Genomic DNA, 22,785 nt, shown 5'->3' on the forward strand with positions numbered 1-22,785 from the left:
ACCTCTTGAAAGTGAAAGAGGAGAGTGAAAAAGTTGACTTAAAGCTCAACATTCAGAAAACTAAGATCATGGCATCTGGTCCCATCACTTCATGGCAAATAGATGGGGAAACAGTGGCAGACTTTATTTGGGGGGGCTCCAAAATCACTGCAGATAGTGACTGCAGCCATGAAATTAAAAGGCGCTTACTCCTTGGCAGGAAAGTTATGACCAGCCTAGGCAGCATATTAAAAAGCAGAGACATTATTTTGTCAACAAAGGTCCATCTAGTCAAGGCTATGGTTTTTCCAGTAGTCATGTATGGATGTGAGAGTTGGACTATAAAGAAAGCTGAGCACCAAAGAATTGATGCTTTTGAACTGTGGTGTTGAAGAAGACTCTTGAGAGTCCCTTGGACTGCAAGGAGATCCAACCAGTCCATCCTAAAGGAGATCAGTCCTGAGTGTTCGTTGGAAGGACTGATGCTGAAGCTGAAACTCCAATACTTTGGCCACCTGATGCTGGGAAAGATTGAAGGAGGGAGGAGAAGGGGATGAGAGAGGATGAGGTGGTTGGATAGCATCACTGATTCAATGAACCATGAGTTTGAGTAAACTTTGGGAGTTGGTGATAGACAGGGAGGCCTGGTGTGCTGCAGTCCATGGGGTGGCAAAGTGTCTGACATGACTGAGTGATTGAACTGAACTGAACTGAGGTTGTCACAGCCTTCCTTCCAAGGAGCAAGTGTCTTTGAATTTCATGGCTGAAGTCACCATCTGCAGTGATTTTGGAGCTCAAGAAAGTAAAATCTGTCACTGTTTCTACATTTTCTCCTTCTATTTGCCATGAAGTGAGTTCCTTAAAGTAAGTAGTTCAGTTCAGTTCAGTCTCTCAGTCGTGTCCGACTCTTTGCGACCCCATGAATCGCAGCACGCCAGGCCTCCCTGTCCATCACCATCTCCTGGAGTTCACTCAAACTCACATCCATAGAGTTGGTGATGCCATCCAGCCATCTCATGCTCTGTTGTCCCCTTTTCCTCCTGCCCCCAATCCCTCCCAGCATCAGGGTTTTCCAATGAGTCAACTCTTCGCGTGAGGTGGCCAAAGTACTGGAGTTTCAGCTTCAGCATCATTCCTTCCAAAGAACACCCAGGGCTGATCTCCTTTAGAATGGACTGGTTGGATCTCCTTGCAGTCCAAGGGACTCTCAGGAGTCTTCTCCAACACCACAGTTCAAAAGCATCAATTCTTTGGCACTCAGCTTTCTTCACAGTCCAACTCTCGCATCCATACATGACCAATGGAAAAACCATAGCCTTGACTAGATGGGCCTTTGTTGGCAAAGTAATGTCCTTAAAGTAGAGTGAATGCCTAATCACTGAATAGACTTTTGCAAAAACATCCAGTGTCTCAGCTAGTGCCTGGTGTGCAGGGAACACTCAGGAAATATTTCAACGTTTATTTAGTGTTGTTCTGACACTAAAGCATGTCTGACTCTTTGTGACCCCATGTACTGCAGCACAACAGGCTCCTGTATCCTCCACTATCTCCCAGAGTTTGCTCAAACTCATGTCCATTGAGTCGGTGATGCCATCCAACCATCTCATCCTCTGTCGCCCCCTTCTCCCACCTTCAATCTTTCCCAGCATTAGAGTCTTTTCCAGTGAGTTAGTTCTTCATATAAGGTAGCCAAAGTATTGGAGCTTCAGTTTCAGCATCACTCCTTCCAATGGATACTCAGGGTTGATTTCCTTTAGGACTGACTGGTTTGATCTCCTTGCTGTCCAAAGGACTCTCAAGAGTATTCTCCAACACCAGAGTTTGAAAGCATCAATTCTTTGGCACTCAGCCTCCTTTATGGTGGATATATAAGTCCTATTACAGGTACTGGGCTGTGACAGTGGACAAAAAAATGTCAAATCCCTGCCCGCACAGAGCTGGTGTTCCAATGAGGGAGGCAGGCAGAGAACAGACAGGTAGCAGCTGCTGTCACAGATATGGATGAAAGCTCCAGGGATCATCTGTGTGGAAGGAGGACACGCAGGGGTGGGTGGCTGGGGCGGTCCGGGGAGGAGCGTGGTTGGGAAGGTCTCATTGGCTGGCAGGCACGTGGATGAAGACCTAAAGGAAGGGATAGAGGGAGCCACGTGGATGACCCCAAGAGTGTATTCCAGATGGAGGAAGCAGCATGTGCCAAGACTCCAGTTGCACGTGTGTCTGATAAGTTCAAGAATAAGCAGGATGGCTGGGGTGGCAGCAACTGAGTGGACAGAGAGCTGAGGTGATGAAGCCAGATGGGGTGAAGGAAGGAACTTTGTTTAGAGTCTAGTGTTCAAAAATTCCCAGAAGCACTTGCAAGGGAAAAGATCATTTCGATTGGAAGGTGACATGACAATGATGGCTAGAACAGGCAACAGCACTGACAGCAAGTCATGGGGGTTGGGTCACAGGAATGAGTGGATAGAGCATCTTGGGGCTGACACAGGTTGTACTCTTTTTTTTTTTTCCAAAAATATTTATTTTTGGCTGTGCTCGGGCTCAGTAGTTGTGATGCATGGGTTTAGTTGCCCCTTGGCGTGTGGGATCTTCTTGGACCAGGGATTGAACCCATGTCCCCTGCATTGGCAGGTGAATTTGCAACCACTAGACCACCAGAGAAGTCTCAGGTGGTACTCCAGAGGGAGGATGTCAGGGAAGTGATCTGAATCCGGCTCAACTCGAACAGGGTCTTTAGATCCTCCAGTGGGCAGAGATGTTCTGAGGTCTCTTGTGGCCCCGGGACTGATCCTTTGTATGAGAGAGAAAGCAGAGTATTCCTAAAACAACCCTGCTGAGGTCAAAGGAGGAGAGAGCTTACGTCTCTACATCTGGGACTGTGGCTCCTCCACGCTGCTTTCCGGCATGTGTGTTAGCAGCCACTGGTCTCATTGCTCTGTTAGGAGGTGCGAACATGGGTTGTGCCATATCCTCTGCCTTGTCAAGATTGAGAAAGAGGAAGCTTCCTTGTTGAATCTGCCTTTGCCTGCAGCTCCTAAACCACTTTCTACTCCAGATTCCCCTCCACTCTGCCCCAGATTTTAAGTGAAACCATCTCAGCATATGATTCCCATGATCACTGTGGAATCCAAACCAAATTGCTATCTCTAACCTTCCTAGGACCTTATCTCGTTGAGATAAAGACATTCTGGGCTTCCCTGGTTGCTCAGACAGTAAAGAATCTGCTCACAATGCGAGAGTCCTGGGTTCGATCCCTGGGTTGCGAAGATCCCCTGGAGAAGGGAATGGCAACCCTCTCCAGTATTCTTGCTTGGAGAATAGTCATGGACAGAGGAGCCTGGATGACTAAGTCCATGGGGGTTGCAGAGTCGGACATGATTGAGCAACTAAACACACACACACACACACACACACACACTCTAGAGCTGAGAAATAGCTGCTTCAGACTCAGACTCCAGGCTTTATCCTGCTGCCGACCCACGGCTGCAGTCAAGAAGAAGGGGAGTGGGTCAACGACACTGAAGTCTACTGCTGCCCGTGCAGCCTTTGGGAGCTTAGCCCTGCCTTTCCCTGGAGCATCATCACCTTTCCTCTCTGCCCTCAGCAGTTCTCCCAGTCGCCTCCACAAACTTTGGGGATGTCACTCCATAAACGAGTGTTCTGAGCCCTCCTGAGCTTTTGTTCCTGTTTTCATCGGTGTGGAGAGTTGGCCCAGAGGACGCTCTGGCCTGTGGGACATAGTTACCTCTGGAGGTGGCTTCCAAGGCATTCTGAGTCATTCTCACGCCACACAAGTGGAACCATCCTGGAATAAATAATTTTTAAAAAACCAAAACACAAAAAACCCCAAAAACCTACCCAGTTTCCTGGCAGTTCTGAAACTCATGAGGGGCAAGATGTTGCAATACCAGGGGGGCAGGTTGAAGAGTGAACCGTTGTACTGGGAAACCTGGACGTGATCTCATCGAGCCCAGGCTGCTGCGCGGGCTCTGTCTGCTTCTACAGGGAAGTGTCAGCAAAGCGGGGAGGAAAGCCAAGCCCCAGAAAATGCCAGAGTGAGTGGCTAATGTGGGTGAGCTGTGAGAAGGCGGCCCTGACATCCCCAGTCAGATGTGAGTGAGGACGCGGTCTGCTGACCACTCTGGTTTCTTTGCTGAAAGCCCAGCTGTGCTGGGAACTGACCTCATTCATGAAGTAAACACTGAATCAGATACCAGCAGGCCTAGCCCTGGGTAAGTGGGAACAACATGGACGTTTCCATAATTATGAAGCTGCCAGCTGGATCTGGGAAGAGCAGCTCTCAATATGTCAATCGGAGTGAGTTCATCACCTGCTCCTGCCAAAGGAATCAGAAGCCAGTTTGCCTCTTTGCGGTTGAAATTATTTATGTGAAAATGCTTTCCTTACGTTGTCGTTTTTATATCCCAAATAATGTACTGGAAAGCAGCGTAGTCTAGCAACTGGAAGATGAGATTGGGAATCCGTGGATTGGCGCCCAGTCCTGGCCGGGTCTGCAGCCCTTCCCTCCTCTGTGCCAGCGGCCGCTGTGCTTGGGATCTTGTTACTGGAAGGCGGGGGCCATAGAGCAGGGACCTGTCTCATGATCAGGCTTGGCTGTGCTCCTGGGTCCTGGTGTTCATGTGTCACACGTCGAGGTCACGCTCACTGTTGGCTTTTGCCGTCCACTCGGGATTCTGCTAGGCCTGTGCGCCCACCTGAGAGGTTATTCATGCCCTGACTTCCCATTTCCACCTGGCTCCTTCTCCCTTTTACACACAGCTCATTCAGGGGGTGAAAGAATCCATTTGCTCCTCCATAAACAGCTGAGACCACTCTTTGCAAGACATTCATAACTGGGGGGAGAAATTACTTTTAATCCTTACCACATTTTGGCTCAGAAGGTGAAGAATCTGCCTGCAATGCAGCAGACCTGGGTTCGGTCCCTGGGTCGGGAAGATCCCCTGGAGAAGGGAATGGCAACCCACTCCAGCATTCCTGCCTGGAGAGTTCCATGGATGGAGGAGCCCGGCAGGCTACATATAGTCCATGGGGTCGCAAAGAGTGACTGAGCAACTAACACTAACTTCTAATGGCTACTACATTTTTGTCCTCATTTACTTCTCTTTCCTGAGAGAAGTAAATGGGAGAGCTGGGCTGCCTGAGTCCCAAGCCCAGCTCCTCTGCCCTTTAGGATGGGTTACCTTGGGCAAGTCACTTAAACTCTGCTCTGTGCCTCCAGCTCATCATTTCCGGGACAAAAAAAAAAAAAAGTGAAAACAGCACTGACTCTGCAGGGGTGCTGCTGGGATTAAAGGGTTAAGTTGTGTGAAGCACTCAGGACCGCACTTGGCACACACACAGGACAGCTAAGTAGCAGCCTTTGTTATCATTCTTACGGTTATTATTAGTATGAATGAGCAAGATCACACAGCAAGGAATGGCCATCTTTATGTAAGCTGGTGGTAAATTTACAAGGTGAAAAATCAACAACTAGTCCGCAGACAGGGCTACAAGAAGCCAGGTGGCCAGAGTTAGGACTGACTCATTATGTCACTTAAACCAGTTACTTAGTTTCTCTTTTAATTTCTTTATCTGTTACATGGGGGTGTTTACTGTTTCTTCCTTAGAATAATCTTGTCTGATTTTTTTTTTTTTTAATCTTATTTAACTATCTATTTGGACTTCCTGGTGGTTCAGCAGTAAAGAATCCGCCTACCAAGCAAGAGACGTGGGAGACTGGAGTTCGATCTCTGGATCAGGAAGATACCCTGGAGAAGGAAATGGCAACCTGCTCCAGAATTCTTGCCTGGGAAATTCCATGGAGAGCGGAGCCTGGCAGGCTACAGTCCACGGGGTTGCAAAAGAGTCACACACGACTTTGTGTATTATGTATTAAATTAGTTTTTGGCCATGCCACATGCCGTGTGGGATCTTAGTTTCCCAACCAGGGATTAAACCCACATTCCGTGCACCCTTGCATTGGAAGTGTGCAGTCTTAACCACTGGACCACCAGGGAAATCCCAGAGTGATGACTTCTGACTACAGTTTGAAAGTTTCTCATGAAATCTTTATGGACAAAATAGTGACCAACAGGCTTCAAGAGCTTGAAGGGACAGTAGATAATCATGTGTCACATCTCCCTCTAAGGTGACACCACTTGCTCAAGGCCACACAGCTAATTAGTGTTCGGGTTGGAATCTGTACCTGGCCCCTGTCCGTGTTGCAGGCTCTGCTCCCTTCCCTCTCCTCCCCGTGGCTCCTGGGTGTGGTCCAAACAGGTGGAATCCAAACAGCACCCGGGACAGTGTCCTCCCAAAGCGTTCTCCAGTGGCCTGCGCAACAGTCCTATCCTTGGCCCTAAACTCTTCAACATCTATCAACAACTCGGATGAAGCCAAAGATAACTGCTTATCAACCGTGCAAATAACACAGGGCTGTGTGGGAAGGCCAATATGTCGGAATCACAGAATCGGGATCCAAATTATCTCAACAGGAAGGAATGATTGATGGAATCCAGCAAGATAAAATGTAACTGGAATACATGTAAGCTCCCGCATCTAGCTCCAAAACTTGATTGCAAAAGTATAGGATGTGGTTGGAAAACATGTCCAGCTTCACCCGTAATCAAAGAAATGAAATGGAAGCAAGCGTGAGATAGTCACTCTTCCCTATCAGATTGGCAACAATTAAAAGAGTGAAAATTCCCCAATTTGGTGGTGAGGGAGTGAGGAAATAGGCTCTCCTATAAACTGACTCTGGGCTTACAAACAGAAACCACCCATTCTGGAGGGTGATCTGGAAACATAGAGCAGAAACTATAATATGTACGATTTATCCCAGTGGTTTCTCTTATCAGAATGAATCCAAAGGCAGTTATGTTAAGATTTATGTACAAGGAGAGTCATAAAATTACTGTTAAGAGAAGAACACTTTTTGGGGAAGCGGGTGGTGTTCAGTTTGGGGACAGAAGTTGCAACACCATTCAGGGCCCTGTGGAGCTCCTGGGCACAAGGCCTTTCTGTGTCCCCCATTTCTTTTTTCTTTTTTTAAATAATTTTGCTTATGTATTTATTTTTGGCTGGTCTAGGTCTTCTCTGCTGCATGTGGGCTTTCTCCAGTTGTGGAGCATGGATTTCTTATTGCAGTGGCTTCTCTTGTTATAGAGCATGGGCTGTAGATCACAGGCTCAGCGCACGGACTCAGTTGCTCTGTGGCATGTGGAACCTGTGTCCCCTGCATTGGCAGGTGGATTCTCAACCGTTGGACCACCAGGGAAGTCCCCCCATTTTTTTGATTATAGGAAACAGTCTTCATTCAGCCTCCATGACCTTCTCTAAATTCCAATGGGCAGATTCAAGCCTTTGTTAATTAGGGAAGGGAGGGGATGTGAGACCAGGGAGGAATAAACAGTCAAGAGCAGCCTTGGAGCAAGGGCCCATTTCCCCATCAATGTATACACACAATAATATTTTTGAGCTATTTTGAAGATACTGAAACCCTCTCCAGGTGGGAGAAGTTAATGACTAAAGATGGCATGCTACTCACAAGCATGCAGACCCCAGAGCAGCTGGATCTGAAGGTTGAATGATGTGGACTCCTACTTACCTCACCACCAACCCATCAGAAGAATGTCCATAAGTTAATCACCCTCTTTGAACAATTACTAGAAAACTTCTCAAAAAAAAAAAAAAAAGAAAACTTCTCACTGTCTTCTGCAAGTTGGGACACATGGTTTTGAAGGCATGAGCCTGCTGTGTCCCCCTTTGCCTGGTGAAGCAATACAGCTATTTTTTTCTACTTCACCCAAAACTCTGTCTCTGAGATTCGATTTAGCACTGGTGTACAGAGAAACTGAGCTTTTGGTATCAGTCTTGGAGGCCTAAGAAGGGTACCATACAGCTATTAACAAATACTTGACTCTATAAAGAGGAGGCATTAGGGTCTGTGTAGCTCAAGACCAGACCAAGACTTACAAGAGGTAATATATATATGTGATACACATGCTTAGCTAAGTCGTGTTCAGCTCTTTGTGACTCCATGGACTGTAGCCCACCAAGCTCCTCTGTCCATGAGATTTTCCAGGCAAGGATACTGGAGTGGGTTGCCATTCCCTTCTCCAGGGGATCTTCCCAACCCAGGGATCGAACTCAGGTCTCCCACATTGCAGGCAGATTCTTTACCATCTGAGCCACCATGGGAGCAGCAAAGCAGATTCCAAAGTTCATTTGGCCCCCAATTAGGATAGGCTGTCCTGTAGATTCCCAATCACTGGCAGATGGCCCCTTGTCCAGACTGTCAAAGTGGATAGTTATTGCTCCTTAGCCCCTGAGATGAACTGCTCATCTTGTTTCCCTCCAACGCAAAGAAGCAATGAACTTTGCTGCATGGAGTCATCAGAGGGTAGACTCACCACTCTCCACTCACCAAGGTGGGAGGGAGATGACACCGGGTTTCACTTCCTGATACAAATTCTAGGAATGAACTGAGAACCCTCTGTCCCCACCATTACTGAGAGTCTGTGGGAGATGACCACCCTCTTTACCCCAAGTCTTTTAGGACTACATGCTGTGTATCCATTTCGCCAAAGGTAAAGCCTAAGGGAAGCTTTTTAGCTGGGCCTGAAAAAAATAAAGTTGAGTGCTCCCTCTCACCAAATCATTTCCACTGTGTTTTGGCTTCCAGAGGTAAGTGTTCATCTGCTCCATCTACACATTTTCTCTTTTGTGTTAGTTTCATCTAAAACTTTCAGTTTCAATCACAAATCACATCTGTCTAAACTCTGTTGTATCCAACACCCCCGAATGTGGAGACTGGTTTCTTTTGGATGCTTCTCCTTACTATGCTTGTCTATTTATCATTTCTGTTTGTTAAGCCTATGTCTGGTCTCTTTTTCAGCTCTCTATCAACTATGTCGGGGGGTACTATTAAAAATACTCATGGTTGGGGTTTCCCTGGTGGCTCAGTGCCAACGCAGAAGACAGAGTTCGACTGCTGATCTGGGAAGACCCCACATGCAGCGGAGCAACTAAAGCCAAGCACCACAACTTCTGAGCCCATGTGCTGCAACTGTGGAAGCCCGTATACCTAGAGCCTATGCTCTTCAACAAGAAAAGTCACCCCAGTGGGAAGCTCATGCACTGCAACTAGAGAGTAGCCCCCACCTGCCTCAACCAGAGAATAGCCCCCTCTAGCCACGAGAGAGTAGCCCATGCAGCAATGAAGACCCAGCACATTCAAAAATAAAATAAAGAAATACAATTATTTTAAAAAATACTCATAGTTGACCCTTCATTGAGCCCTTGAATGAGACACTCATCATGTAATCTATCAGATAATCCTCACTAGCCCACAACCTTGGAGCTGGGGACAGCCTCCCTCCACTCATTGTGCTTAAAGGAATCTTTTCATAAGACAACACTTATCACATCACCAATCACAGGCCTAGGTGGCTTCCAGGGCCCTGCTGCCCCCAAACCCCACTGTATCTCCTACCAAGACCCCTCACTCCAAGCTCAAGCCACATGGACCTATCGTTTCTTCCAAGTTGTCATACACTTTCCAGCCATGAAATTTCTGTGCATATTCTTCCCTATCCCTGGGGTTCCCCTTGTCCCATCTCTCCTTTCTATGCATCCTTTGGGCCTTGATTGATGTTATTTCCAGCCCTCAGTACCTCAGAATATGACTGCTTTTGGAGACAGAACCTCTAATAAGTTAAGTATGTTAAAATGAGAAAATTAGAGTGGGCCCTAATCCAATCTGGCTGCTGTCTTCATGAGAAGAGATTAGGACATCTGGAGAGAAGCCGTGGTTGCAAGTGCACAGAAGAAAGGCCTTGTGGGACTTCCCTGGTGGTCTAGTGGTTAAGACTCCACACTTCCACCACAAGGAGTATGGGTTCAATCCCTCTTCTGGGAACTAAGATCCCACATGCTATGCAGTATGGACAACTTAAAAAAATTTTTTTAAAGCCATGTGAGGATGCAGGGAGAAGGTGCCAGTCTGTAAGCCAAAGAGATAGGCCTCAGGAGGAACCAAACGTGTCTGCACCTTGATCTTGGACTTCCAGCCTCCAGGACTGTGCAAAAATAAATATCTGTTGTTGAAGCCACCTGGCCTGCGGTATTGGGTTGCAGCAGCCCAAGCTGACTAATACTATTAAGAAGTCACTCCCTCAGAGACCTTTCCCCCCTCCCTTCAGCACTACATTGCTTCTCCTCTGTCATGCACATCACAGTTTGTAATCAGTCACTTATTTGGAAGACTACCTGGATGTCATCTGTATCCCATCCTCAGGATCCAGACACCTGGACAGGAGGAAATGTGTGTTTAGGTTCTCCATAGTCTCCAGCAACTAGCAAGCACGGTGCTTGCTGGTCACGTGGGGGTGAGGTGCTCCCCGTTGCTGAATGAAAGTCTGAAGTATTATTTCACTGACATTAAGAATGAGGACGTGGAGGTTCGGTTAAGCTTCCTAAAGCAGCTAAGCAGCAAAGGAGGACTGGAACTCCTGCAAGCCCCTAAAGCTCTGATTGGTAACCCTACTGAACCCTCTGAGCTTGAAATGCATATTCACTGCTTCCTGAGCACCCATCACTTGCTGACTTCTTTCTAGGCACTTGGAATGCAGCCGTGATGGAATGGACAAAATCGCTGCCTTCACATGAAGAGGGATGTCAAATAAAATGAAGAAGTTATATGGTATTTTAGTAGGCAATAAATGCCATGAAGCCCAGTGGAAGTGTGGGATTATGTAACTGCAAATCAGAGTTTAGAGAATGCCTTTCTTTTCTCTGTCTCTCCCTCTCTCTCTCTTTCCCATGCCTTGAGAAAGGTATGTGGGATCTCAGTTCCCAAACTAGGGATCAAACCCACTCCCCCCCGCACTGGAGGCACAAAGTCTTAACCACTGGGCTGCCAGGGAAGTCTGAGAATGCCTATCTGAATAAGGACTGTTTGAGTCATGCCTTGATGGAGGTGAGAGAGGGAGACTTGGGGCTACTTGAGGACGAGCTCCAACCAGAGGTAAAAGCAAGTTCAGTGTCCTGGAGGCAGATGGAAGCCTGGCAAAATGACCTATATGGCTGAAGTAAAGGAAGTAAGTAAATTGATATTAGGAGAGGGGCTCAGAAAGCTTCCAGGAGTCAGGTGATGGAAGACATTTGTGCGTGTGTGTTCAGCTGCTCAGTTGTGTCTGACTCTGTGTGACCCCATGGACTGTAGCCCACTATGTTCTTCTGTCTATGGGATTATTCAGGCAAAAATACTGGAGTGGGTTGTCTTTTCCTCCTCCAGGGGATCTCCCTGATCCAGGGAACAAACTGTGTCTCCTGGGTTGGCAGGAGGATTCTTTACCACTGAACCACCAGGGAAGCCCTGGAGGACATTTGTAGCCATGGTCAAACTTTGGCTTCTACTTGAGTGAGAGAGAAGTCTTTGGAAGGTTTTGCACAAAAGGAGCCATGTGGTATGACTTTGAACAGAATTACTCAGGCTGTTTTCATGTGAAACACAGACTGAGAAAGAGATGGGTAAAGGTAGAGTCTGGGAGAACTGTTTGGAAACCATTACGATAACCCATTTACAATAATCTATGAGATATGAGGGGCTAGGTCTAAGACGGTGTAAGTGGAGGTAGGATTCTAGGTATATTTTTAAGAAAAAGCCAATAGGATTTGTTGACAGATTGGATGTAGGATGAAGAATTGGAGTAGGATGTAGGATGAAGAAGGTTTGGAGTCTGAGAGCTCGAAGGTCGGGTGTTCCATTCTCTGAGAGAAGGAAGAGCATGGGGAAGCACCTTTTGGTGGAGAGGCTCAGGAGTCCTGTTCCAACAGGATGAGTTTGAGTAGCTGAGTGGAACTCAAGTTTTGATTCCAAATAGATAGTTGTATATTTAAGTACTGGGGTTCAGGGGAGAGGCTCTTATCAGCATATAGATGGTCTCCAAGGTCCTGAAACTACATGAGATCACCAAGGTATAGTAAGTGGAAAGAAAGAAATTCAAGGAACCAGTACTCTGGGCACTGCAACATTGACAGTTCAGTGGAATGAGGAAGAACTAACAACTGAGACTGAGAAGTAGTGTAACTGAAAGTGGGGTTTGGTTGCTCAGTGCTCAAAAGCCATTAAAGAGGCCAGGTTGGTTGAAAGGGGCATTTCCTTTATTTTGGATGCCAGCAACCAAAGGGAGGGTGGACGTCTGTCCAAAGGCCAACTCCCTGCCACTGATAGTGGGCAAGAGCTTTTAGAGGCTGAGGGAGGGGGCTACATACAGAAACAGAACTATCAGCTGACAGTCACCTTGAAACTGGTCATCGGTGGTCTGACCAGTGTCATCTCGACAGTTTTAAGTACAGTTAATATTCAGTTCCAGGGTCAGTTTGTTTCCATTTCTTGCATCCAGTTCTCGGAATTCTGGTGGTTTATGTCATGGGTACAGTCTGGTCATGATGTAGTTAACTTCTTCCACCTGGGGTTTCAGAAGACAGCTGACAAGATATGGCTCAGAATATTATCTATAGCCCTTGAGAAGGAACTAAGAAGGAACTATGCTTAATGGTACATTATTATTATTTACTCTCCTTTGATTGTTTTTCTTTGTTTCTGTGTTTTCTCACTTCTCTGATCAAATTTATTCTTTGGCTAAACCCCCCCCCCCAGACAAAAGGCGGGCAGAGGACGTGGGGTACAAGGACCAAAGGGTCCTGTTCAGTTTCAGTAGGAAGAAGAAAACCGAGACTGAGCAGGCCTGCAAGTCAAGTGAAGAAAGTGTTTCTTGGAGGTGAGGTGATAAACTGTTTCAAATGATGCCGACAGAGCAGGTGAGAAAACAACAGGAAGAAACTGTGCAGTTAAAGGATTCAACAAAGAGTGGGGAGAGGGGGCCACTGGGACTACAAACACTCTTTCAAGGAGCTTTGATATTTGGAGAAAGGTAGAGAGTGGCGGTGTGAGTCCGAGGGAGAAAGGAATCAAAGAGTTTCTTAGGAAAAAATATTTTCATGCTTATGGGAAATTGAGGCCCAAAAAGGTTAGGTTACCCCCCAGGACTAAGTCGTCTGGTCCAGATTCTTCTTCCCATCCCTACGCTGCATAAGTGATAAATTTAAGCCTTACTGGGGTCTCTCTGCCCGGCCCACAATAGGATCTAGGGCAGTTTGAATTTTTACTTTACTTGGACCAGAGGTACAACCGAAATTTACTACCTTAAGTCAAGAAACCCTTCAAATTAAATTTTGGGCTCTGACTCTAATTTTGGGGGGTTCCTGGAAGTCGCCGGCGAACTTCAAGAAGGCGTCTAAGTTGCCAGGGGAACCCATGCACACAGAGACCTACAGCGCCGCCCGCAAGCTTTCGGAAAGCTTACCAACATCAGCTGACCCGCTCTCCTCCAATCTCGTATCGGGGACGGGGCTCAACGCCCCGTCTCCACAGCAACGCCTTTGTCTCAGCCCAGGGCTTGGGTACCGTGGGAGGCGCGTTCGGATGACGTCATGTACCCCCGGCGCTTGCATGACATCAGCTCCAGCGCAGAAGAGGGCTCAGCCTGCCCGCAGGTATGAAAACGAGCAAGACCTCGGACACTGCGCATGTGTTATTTCAGGTTGGCGCCTGTGTAGTTCTTAAACACCAAGTTGTGAGCGAGCACTCTTAAAGTCTGCGTGCCTGTGCTGCTATGCCTTTAATTTTAGCCAGAGAAACCATCAGAGATTTGCTTCAGTTCCATCTGGCTTTCTAAGGGGCTAAGGGTGTTGGAGAAGACTCTTGAGAGTCCCTTGGACTGCAAGGAGATCCAACCAGTCCATTCTAAAGGAGATCAGTCCTGGGTGTTCTTTGGAAGGACTGATGCTAAAGCTGAAACTCCAATACTTTGGCCACCTCATGCGAAGAGTTGCCTCACTGGAAAAGACTCTGATGCTGGGAGGGATTGGGGGCAGGAGGAGAAGGGGACAACAGAGGATGAGATGGCTGGATGGCATCACCGACTCGATGGACAAGAGTTTGGGTGATCTCTGGGAGTTGGTGATGGACAGGGAGGCCTGGCGTGCTGCAGTTAATGGGGTCACAAAGAGTCGGACATGACTGAGCGACTGAAATGAACTGAACTGAACTGAAGGGCAGATACCTGAGAATCAGACAGTTTGTCTCTCCTGTCTCTTACCGCTCCTGGTGCTGCTGCTGCTGCTGCTAAGTCGCTTCAGTCGTGTCCGACTCTGTGCGACCCCATAGACGGCAGCCCACCAGGCTCCCCTGTCCCTGGGATTCTCCAGGCAAGAACACTGGTGTGAGTGTGTGTGTGTGTGTGTTAGTCGCTCAGTTGTGTCCGACTCTTTGCGACCCTATGTACTGTAGCCCACCAGGCTCCCCCATCCCTGGGATTCTCCAGGCAAGAACACTGGAGCGGGTTGCCATTTCCTTCTGCAATGCATGAAAGTGAAAAGTGAAAGTGAAGTTGCTCAGTCGTGTCCCTGGTGCCGTTGCATCCTTAATGACACCTTGAATGCTTTTCGCTCAGTCGTGTCTGACTCTTTGCGACCCCATGGACTGTAGCCTACTAGGCTCCTCCATCTATGGGATTCTCCAGGCAAGAGTACTGGAGTGGGTTGCCATTTCCTTATCCAGGGGATCTTCCCGACCCAGGGATCGAACCCAGGTCTCCTGCATTCCAGGCAGACACTTTAACCTCTGAGCCACCAGGGAAGCCCTCAAAATGCTTTAGATAAATAATAAAGCAAATGTGAGCTTTTACATTTTTAACGAACTGACCTCCCCTTTTTCATTTGTTTTTAGTCTCTTGTTCACATGTTTTAAAATTACCATTAGATTTTGTGTGCCTCAGCAGGCACCGTGATTTTTGTACAGGTAGGTACTCAATAACAGAATCTGCCATGATGTGCTAAATCGCTTCAGTCATGTCCCGACTCTTTGAGACCCTTTGGACTGCAGCCTGCCAGCCTCCTCTGTCCATGGGTTCTCCAGGCAAAAACACTGGAATGGGCTTCCATGCCCACTGAATCTACTTTTTTACTAAACTAGGATAGTTGAAGTCCTGAATGGGAAAAAAATATATTATACTCCTGTTAGTAAACTACAAAATAAATATACACCTGAATGAGTTCCATTAATACACTCAACTGAATTACCTTTTGTAGCTGCGTAATATGAAAACTTTTACTTCATTTTATACTTACAGATTCCAAGCTCTCTTTTTTCATATTCAGTGAATCTAGCTGTTGCTGAAGTGTATCTAATTCCTGTAATAATTTCTACTAGTCTTGAAAATTCTAGTTGAATTCCCAGCTTGTGTTTCCAGCAAGTTTGCTCTAGCAGACCATCTCCTTTCTAAGCCAGTGCTTTGTAAGGTCAGCAAGCAGACTTTTTAACACTTTAACAAGTTTAACACTTGTTGTTCAGTCACTCAGTTATGTCTGACTCTTTTCGACCCCTCGGACTGCAGCAGGCCAGGCTTCCCTGTCCTTCACCATCTCCCAGAGTTTGCTCAAACTCATGTCCATTGAATCAGCGATGCCATCCAACCACCTCATCCTCTGTCACCCCCTTCTCCTCCTGCCCTCAATCTTTCCCAGCATCAGGGTCTTTTCCAATGAGTCCGCTCTTCACATCACATGGCCAGAGTATTGGAGCTTCAGCTTCAGCATCAGTCTTTCCAGTGAATATTCAGGGTGGATTTCCTTTAGGATTGACTTATTTGATCTCCTTGCTGTTCAAGGGACTCTCAAGAGTCTTCTCCAGCATCACAATTTGAAAGCATCAATTCTTTGGTGCTCAGCCTTCTTTGGAAATAGGTAAATTAAGGGTAACCCAACTGTGACTGAGAGCCTGAAAAGTTCTCTTGAGTTAAGTATTTGAACTTTTAAGGATTTGTGACTTCTGTTGACAGCTTGTGGTTCCTTCTACCTTCTTTCAGATTTTTAGCCAGGATCTAAGCAGTTGTCCTGGCTGGGTAAATGACCTCCAGGTAAATGAAATGTCACTGTTCAGGAACTTTGGAAGCACCCAGGGGTGCTGAGCCCCAGAGGATACAATGATGATGACAGCCCTTGCCATCAGTGATAGCTCATTTCATTGATTCATTCCAGAAACATCACTTTGAGCACCAGTTGTGTGCTGGGCATGATTACTGTTCACTGAAGAATAAAATGAGATCTAGGAGATATGGTGCAGCCAGGAGTCAGACTTGATTGAAACTTGGCCCTGCTCCTGACTTGCTGAATGATCCAGGGGTGAGTTATGAGCCTCCTCTGCATCTCAATTTTATGATTTGTAAAAATGAGCATAATCCTACCTCCTAAAGACAACAGGCCTACGAGGCAGACCTCGTGCTATGTGTTGGCTGAGGGGGCTTTTCTTTGCACTTCTTTATGTTTCTTCCTTTCTCAGTGCCTGTCTTTTCAGGCCTTACACATAGGACAACACCACTAGTGGGAAAACAGCCCTCTGACCAGCACACAGCCTCAGAGGTCATCCACAGATTCTGCTCAAGTTATTTCAGAGACAGCTGTCATCCAGGCGCAGCTTTTTGTGGGTCTGTATGCTGAGGCCATGACTGAGCAACTAACACACACAGTCATGCTGAGGCCAAGTTAGGTTTAAGCAGAACTCTCCCACTTCATCTGCAAACAAGTTCCTCTTAAACCACTCAAATCCAAAAGGAAAAAAAACAAATCGTTTTCTTGAAGTGTGTGGAGGCTTCACATTAGGTGTTGGAGGGTGGCCTGTGAGGTTAGGTCAGATCCTGGGTCACCGTCGGGGAGGGATGAGGCACCATAAGGGCTGGGGAGCGAGTGTCTGGCTCCCTTGTCACCACAAGACCTGTGGTTTCCAACCCTGTCTGCATCCCCGTCCCGCTAAACAACAGAGGGAGAGAAAACAGACATGCACACAGGCGGACACACACACACACACACACACACACAGCCTTCAGAGGAAGTAAAGCACCAGATGTTCTGGGTTTCCTGTTCGATGCTTCCACAGCTGGTCGAGTCTGTGGTTGTGGTTTGTCTGTCTCGGGCTCATGTGAGAGACAAAAGCTGGGCTGACGGGAAACCTCCCCTCTTGGCCCACCCCCTTCCTCAGCTCTAACTGATCAGTCACACGGAAACCTGGCAGGTCAGACATTTCCTGAAACACCCAGAGCCTGGATTCTCCCAGGAGGAGGCTGAGTCCCCCTAGCCCTGCAGATCAACCCTGGGGCTGATGGTCGGCTAGATCCTGGGGACAATAGAAATCTCTCCAAATATACTATTGATATAGATCTGCATTGCTGCAGAATAGAATGAAGCTGCAGAATAGAATAGAATGACACTGAGTTGCCACATTTCCTAAGCCAGTCTCTGGCATAGAATAACCATTCAGAAACACTCAGCACATGGAGGAATGAACGAGGGACAGGGAACTTTATCTTGGGGTTCAGTTCAGTTCAGTTGCTCAGTCATGTCTGACTCTTTGCCACCCCATGGACTGCAGCACACCAGGCTTCCCTGTCCATCACCAACTTCCAGAGTTTGCTCAAACCCATGTCCATCGAGTCGGTGATGCCATCCAACCATCTCATCCTCTATCATCCCCTTCTCCTCCTGCCTTCAATCTTTCCCAGCATCAGGGTCTTTTCCAATGAGTCAGTTCTTCACATCAGGTAGCCAAAATATTGAGGGTTGAATACTTTGGGGTTGAATTTAAAAGTCCTGGCTCACCATCATGTGTCATAAGTGGCTCTAGATTCAAATTGACAACAGATTGAAGCAGCACTGTGCTACTGACTTACCACAAGTTATTAAACTTCTCTAGGCCCATTTTCCTCATCTGTAAAATGGAGACAGTAGTATCTATTGCCAATAGTATGCCAAGAACCTGCCTGCCAGTGCAGGAGATGTAAGAGAGCCAGGTTTGATTCCTGGGTCGGGAAGATCCCCTGGAGGAGGCATGGCAACCCACTCCAGAATTTTTGCCTGGATAATTCCATGGACAAAAAATTCCACGGAGGAGCCTGGCAGGCTACAGTCCATGGGGTCATGAAGAGCTGGACACAACTGAGCCACTGACACTTTCACTTTCACTAAGGATCATCACCACATCGTAAGATAATGGCGATGCTTAAATGAGCTAATGTGTGTAAATCACTTAGAATGGCTGCTGGCAGTTGGTAAGGGATGGATAAATAGTAACTGTCATCAGTGTTCAATTGCATTTGATTCTGACAGCAACCTAACTGCAGGTAGGCTCTGTGAGTAGTGCCATTTCGCAGATTAGAAAACTGAAGTTCAGAGAGATGAAGTCACTTTTGCAAGTTCACCGAGGTAGTGAATAGTAAAACTGAGACTCCTCTCCAGTTCTGTCTGACTCTTTCTTGTGTGTGCATGTGTGTGTGAGGTTTTAACCGCCTCCTGCAGGTGCATTTTTTTCATCTCCTCCTGGGAGCCCTCCTCCCACCCCCACCACACAAGGCCCAGCCTCCTCCTGCAGACCTCCCTTCCTGCAGCCTCCAGCTGCATCCCTGCTTTCAGAGAAAGGTCTCGCTTCCCTGCAGAAATGTACCTTGAAGAGTGATGTCTTGCAGATGGTTGTGCCTAGCTGGGAAAAATCAAAGAAATGGCTCATTGGGGAGAATTTCACAAATAGCAGCCTGGCCAGGAAGACATTTTGTTGTGGTGGTTTTGGCTGGGGAGGTGGTCCTTTTCTCTACCCCTCAAATCGCGTTGCTCCTATGCTGGCCTCGTCTGACAGAAGAGGCAGTGGAGTATGGTGTGAAGTCTTATGCTCAGATTCAGTGAGCATCATTATTGCTGGAGGAGCTCTGAAAATGCAGATTCTCAGGCCCCACCTTAGAGTCTGTGAGCTACATTTTGAGAAATATGGTGTGGCAAGAGGCGCAGACCTAGATTCAAGTTCCTTAAATAGCTGTGCAACCTTAGGAGGATATTGACTCCTTCCGAGCTTCACTATTCTCATCTTTAAAATAGGAATTAAGCCACTCCCACCCACCTCACGGGGGACCACCAGTGATAGTGAAATGGGAGAGTGTGAGTGGGGACCACTTCTGTGTTCATGCTCAACCAAGTGCCGTGGAGAATTCCAAGGAAGGCATAGACCCAGGCCGAAACCTGAGAAGTTCCTTAAATCTTTGGTGAGACCGGGAACTGTAGGCCCCTGAACGTAATCACTTCTTTGGTGAAGGCTGTTGGCCAGAAGGGGAGGAAGTATGCTTTTCCACGTCTCCTACACTGGTCTCTCCCAGCGAACAACATGGCAAAGTGCACCAGAGCCTGAATCAGTCAGGGCATGCCAGGTAATGGGGCAGTAACGAACCAACACTGGGTCTCAGTGGCTAAACACAGTAAGGGTTTCTTTCTCTCTCTCTTTTTAATATTTCTTTTAATTTATTTATTTGGCTGTGCTAGGTCTTGGTTGCAGCATGTGAAACATTCAGTCCTTCTTGTGGCATACAGAGTCTTTAGTTGTAGCATGCGAACTCTTAGTTGCAACATATATGGGATCTAGTTGCCTGACCAGGGAATACACCTGGGATCCTGGCATTGGGAGCTCGGAGTTTTAGCCACTGGACACCAGGGAAGTCCCGAGGATTTATTTCTTGATCACGCTGTATATCCCAGCACATCGGCAGGTAGTTCTGCTCCACAAGCTCCTGCAGGGACCCAGGCAGAAGATGTTGGGCAGAAGTGTGCCATCTGGAACACTCTTCCATTGTCAGAGTGGACTAGAGGTGGGGGCCTGGGCGATTTACTGCCTCAGCCTGGCCATGGCATGCATCCCTTCTGCTCAATTTCATCAGCTGAAACTAGTCAGACGCATAGCTGGGAAAGGCAGGGGAGCAAATGGCATGTTTGGGGAGCACTGTTTACCCAATTGTAGGCTAATGTAAGTGGTCTGAGCACATTTCAGGTAAGTTATGGGCTTTCCAGGTGGCCCAGTGGTAAAGGATTCACCTGCCAAGCAGGAGACATGGGTTAAAACCTTGGGTCGGTAAGATCCCCTGGAGAAGGAAAAGGCAGCCCACTCCAGTATTCTTACCTGGAGAATCCCATGGAGAGGAGACTGGCGGGCCATGGTCAATGGGGTCACAAAGAGTTGGACACAACTTGGTGACTAAACAGCAGCAGCAACGGCAGCAGCATTGTTTTTGCTGCAGGGTACCTCCTGCTTAGAGTAGGGAGATCTGAAACTCTTGGCCCAGATTTCCAGCAAGGGCACAAAGACCAATGTTTCTCAGAGAGAAAAGGAAGAAAGATTTCTCTGTCGAGTTGCTTCTGCACCCTATATGCTGAGAAGCTCAGCTTTCCTGTCTGGTAGAGCCGAGTTTTATCTGTTTGAGAATGTAGTAGTTGTTTTGTTTTTTTTTTCCTCTCTCTCTTCTTCCTTTTTCTCATTCTTGCCTGCCCTCAAAACATGGGAAGAGAAATAGTCTGCCTTGAGCAGCCAACAGTCTGGCCCGGCTCCCTGGGCTGGAGGGGAGCCATCTCCCAGCAGGCTGAGAAATACCCAAGAGCTCCCAGGGTCCTGTGGGCGCTGGGTGGGAGGCTGACACAGCCTAGAGGCGGTGTGCCTGGCTGCCAGCCCCACCCTCCTCGGAGTGCTCTGCGCAGAGCAGAGCTGAAAGCAACCCAAATATCTTCGGAAATGGAGAACGCTGGACTGGAACCCAGCAATTTGGGGCAGCAGTTTTTCTGGAGCACGTAGCTGGGGAATTTGCCTTGAGAAATCTCATTCCTCGAGTGTTGGTGGATAAATGGCACTTATTTGTTTAACCTCAAATCAAGCCACAGTCCCCATTTTCTGGGCTGCTTTGAAAGGGTTGTTTTAAAAGAGCTGAACAAGCTGAAAATCACGGGTCTGGTGGTTGGAATGGCTTTGCAGAAAGTGGTGGGCTCAGAAAGTTCCTGAATTTTCTGTAGAATGTGACTGGCAGTGGCGGGGGTGGGGGGGGTGGGGATGTGGGTAGGGAGGGGAGGAACACAGCCTGGACCCTTGTCCTGCATATTGACTGGACTGTTTCTATGAGGGGTCCAGCCTTGTCAGGGTCAGTGTTCTCTTGACCCTGGGTTCCCTTGATCAGAGTTTCAGGTGGGAGGAAACCCTGGAAGATTGCTTTCTGAAATCTGTTCCGGCAGCTTTGTATAAAGTGGAGTTCTTCTGTTCTTTCTGTCTGACCAGTCTCTACTTCCTTCCCCTCTTTCATAACAGAAGGTGTTTTCCACCACCCCCCCAAGAAAGATTTTTAAAATTAAATTTATTTATTTTTAATTGAAGGGTAATTGCTTTACAATATTGTGTTATTTTCTGCCATACCTTAACATGAATCAGTCATAGATATACTATCTGTCCCCTCCTTCTTGAACCTCCCTCCCCATCCCACCCCTCTAGGTTGTTATAGAGCCCCATTTGAGTTTCCTGAGTCATACAGCAAATTCCCATTAACCATCTATTTTCCCATTGGCTATCTGTTGGAAGGATTGATGCTGAAGCTCCAATGCCTTGGCCACCTGATGCAAAGAACTGACTTATTGGAAAAGACCCTGATGCTGGGAAAGATTGAAGGCAGAAGGAGAAGGGGACGACAGAGAATGAGACAGTTGGATGGCATCACTGACTCGATGGACATGAGTTTGAGCAAGCTCCGGAAGTTGATGATGGACGGGGAAGCCTGGTGTGCTGCAGTCCATGGGGTGGCAAAGAGTCTGACACAACTGAGCAATTGAACTGTGCTGACTGATCTATTTTATATACAGTAGTGTATATGTTGGAGTTTCCCTTGTGGCTCAGTTGGTAAAGAATCTCCCTGCAATGCAGGAGACCCAGGCTTGATCCCTTGGTTGGGAAGATCCCCTGGAGAAGGAAATGGCAGCCCACTCCAGTATTCTTGCCTGGGAAATCCCATGGACAGAGGAGCCTGGTGGACTACAGTCCATGGGGTCACAAAGAGTTGGACGTGACTGAGCAAGTAAACCACAGTGTATGTTTCCATGTTACTCTCTCCATACATCCCACCCTCTTCTGCTGCCCCCCATGTCAATAAGTCTATTCTTTATGTCTGTCTCCATTCTGTGCTAAGTTGCTTCAGATGATGGTTGAAATTGGCCGTGGTGGGAGCACAGGTGGACCTCAGAGATATTGCAGGGCTTTCCCCACCCCCCGCCCCAGACTACCACAATAAAGCAAATAGCACAATAAAGCAAGTCATAGGCTTTTTGGCTGTGTTCTTAGGGCTGTCAGAGAAGACCATTTCTTTCCCTTGGCATTGTTAAAGAGGTAGGATGTCAGCAGTCATCTTGCCAGACACAGGGAAAGAATTTCTTAGAGATCAAGGGAGCAAAGGATACTCATGTCACTTGAATGCCTGAATCCAGCCATACCTGATGCTGGTATATTCCTGAATGTCCAGTTACATAGATCAATATTCCTCTTTCTTTGCCTAGGTAGCATGAGTTGAGCTCCTGCCACCTGTCAATAAAAATGCCATGAATAATACAAATGGGTCACCCATAGCCAATTAAATAGATTTGGTGTTTGTCTTGATTATGGTGGTGGTTTCATAGGTGTATTTATCTGCCACAACTCACTGAATTGTACACTTTGAGTGGGTACATCTTATTGTAAGTAAATTAAGATGCTACAAATGTAAAAAAAGAGGGGTGTGTGTGTGGTTGGTGGGAGTGGCTTTCTCATATCTAATTCTGCCAGGTAAAGACTCAGATAGGAAAAGAAGATGAAACCAGAAGGATGGTTCTGTAACTCGCACCAACCGGTTCCTGCTTCCACCTGTTACTGTG

General features: G+C 47.3%; 2 long non-coding RNA genes across 2 annotated transcripts; one reads left to right on the forward strand and one right to left on the reverse strand.

Moving 5' to 3' along the window:
• Positions 1-5,584: 5,584 nt before the first annotated feature.
• LOC139176397 (uncharacterized) lies at positions 5,585-13,458 on the reverse strand. Its single transcript, XR_011560822.1, has 2 exons — positions 13,347-13,458; positions 5,585-12,449 (listed from the first exon to the last, which is right to left on the reverse strand). It is a non-coding gene; the product is annotated as an uncharacterized lncRNA (long non-coding RNA).
• Positions 13,446-22,531, forward strand: LOC139176396 (uncharacterized). Its single transcript, XR_011560821.1, has 2 exons — positions 13,446-13,536; positions 21,467-22,531. It is a non-coding gene; the product is annotated as an uncharacterized lncRNA (long non-coding RNA).
• Positions 22,532-22,785: the final 254 nt, after the last annotated feature.

The sequence above is a fragment of the Bos indicus genome, chromosome 16 (assembly GCF_029378745.1).
Source record: "Bos indicus isolate NIAB-ARS_2022 breed Sahiwal x Tharparkar chromosome 16, NIAB-ARS_B.indTharparkar_mat_pri_1.0, whole genome shotgun sequence".
NCBI lineage: Eukaryota > Metazoa > Chordata > Mammalia > Artiodactyla > Bovidae > Bos > Bos indicus.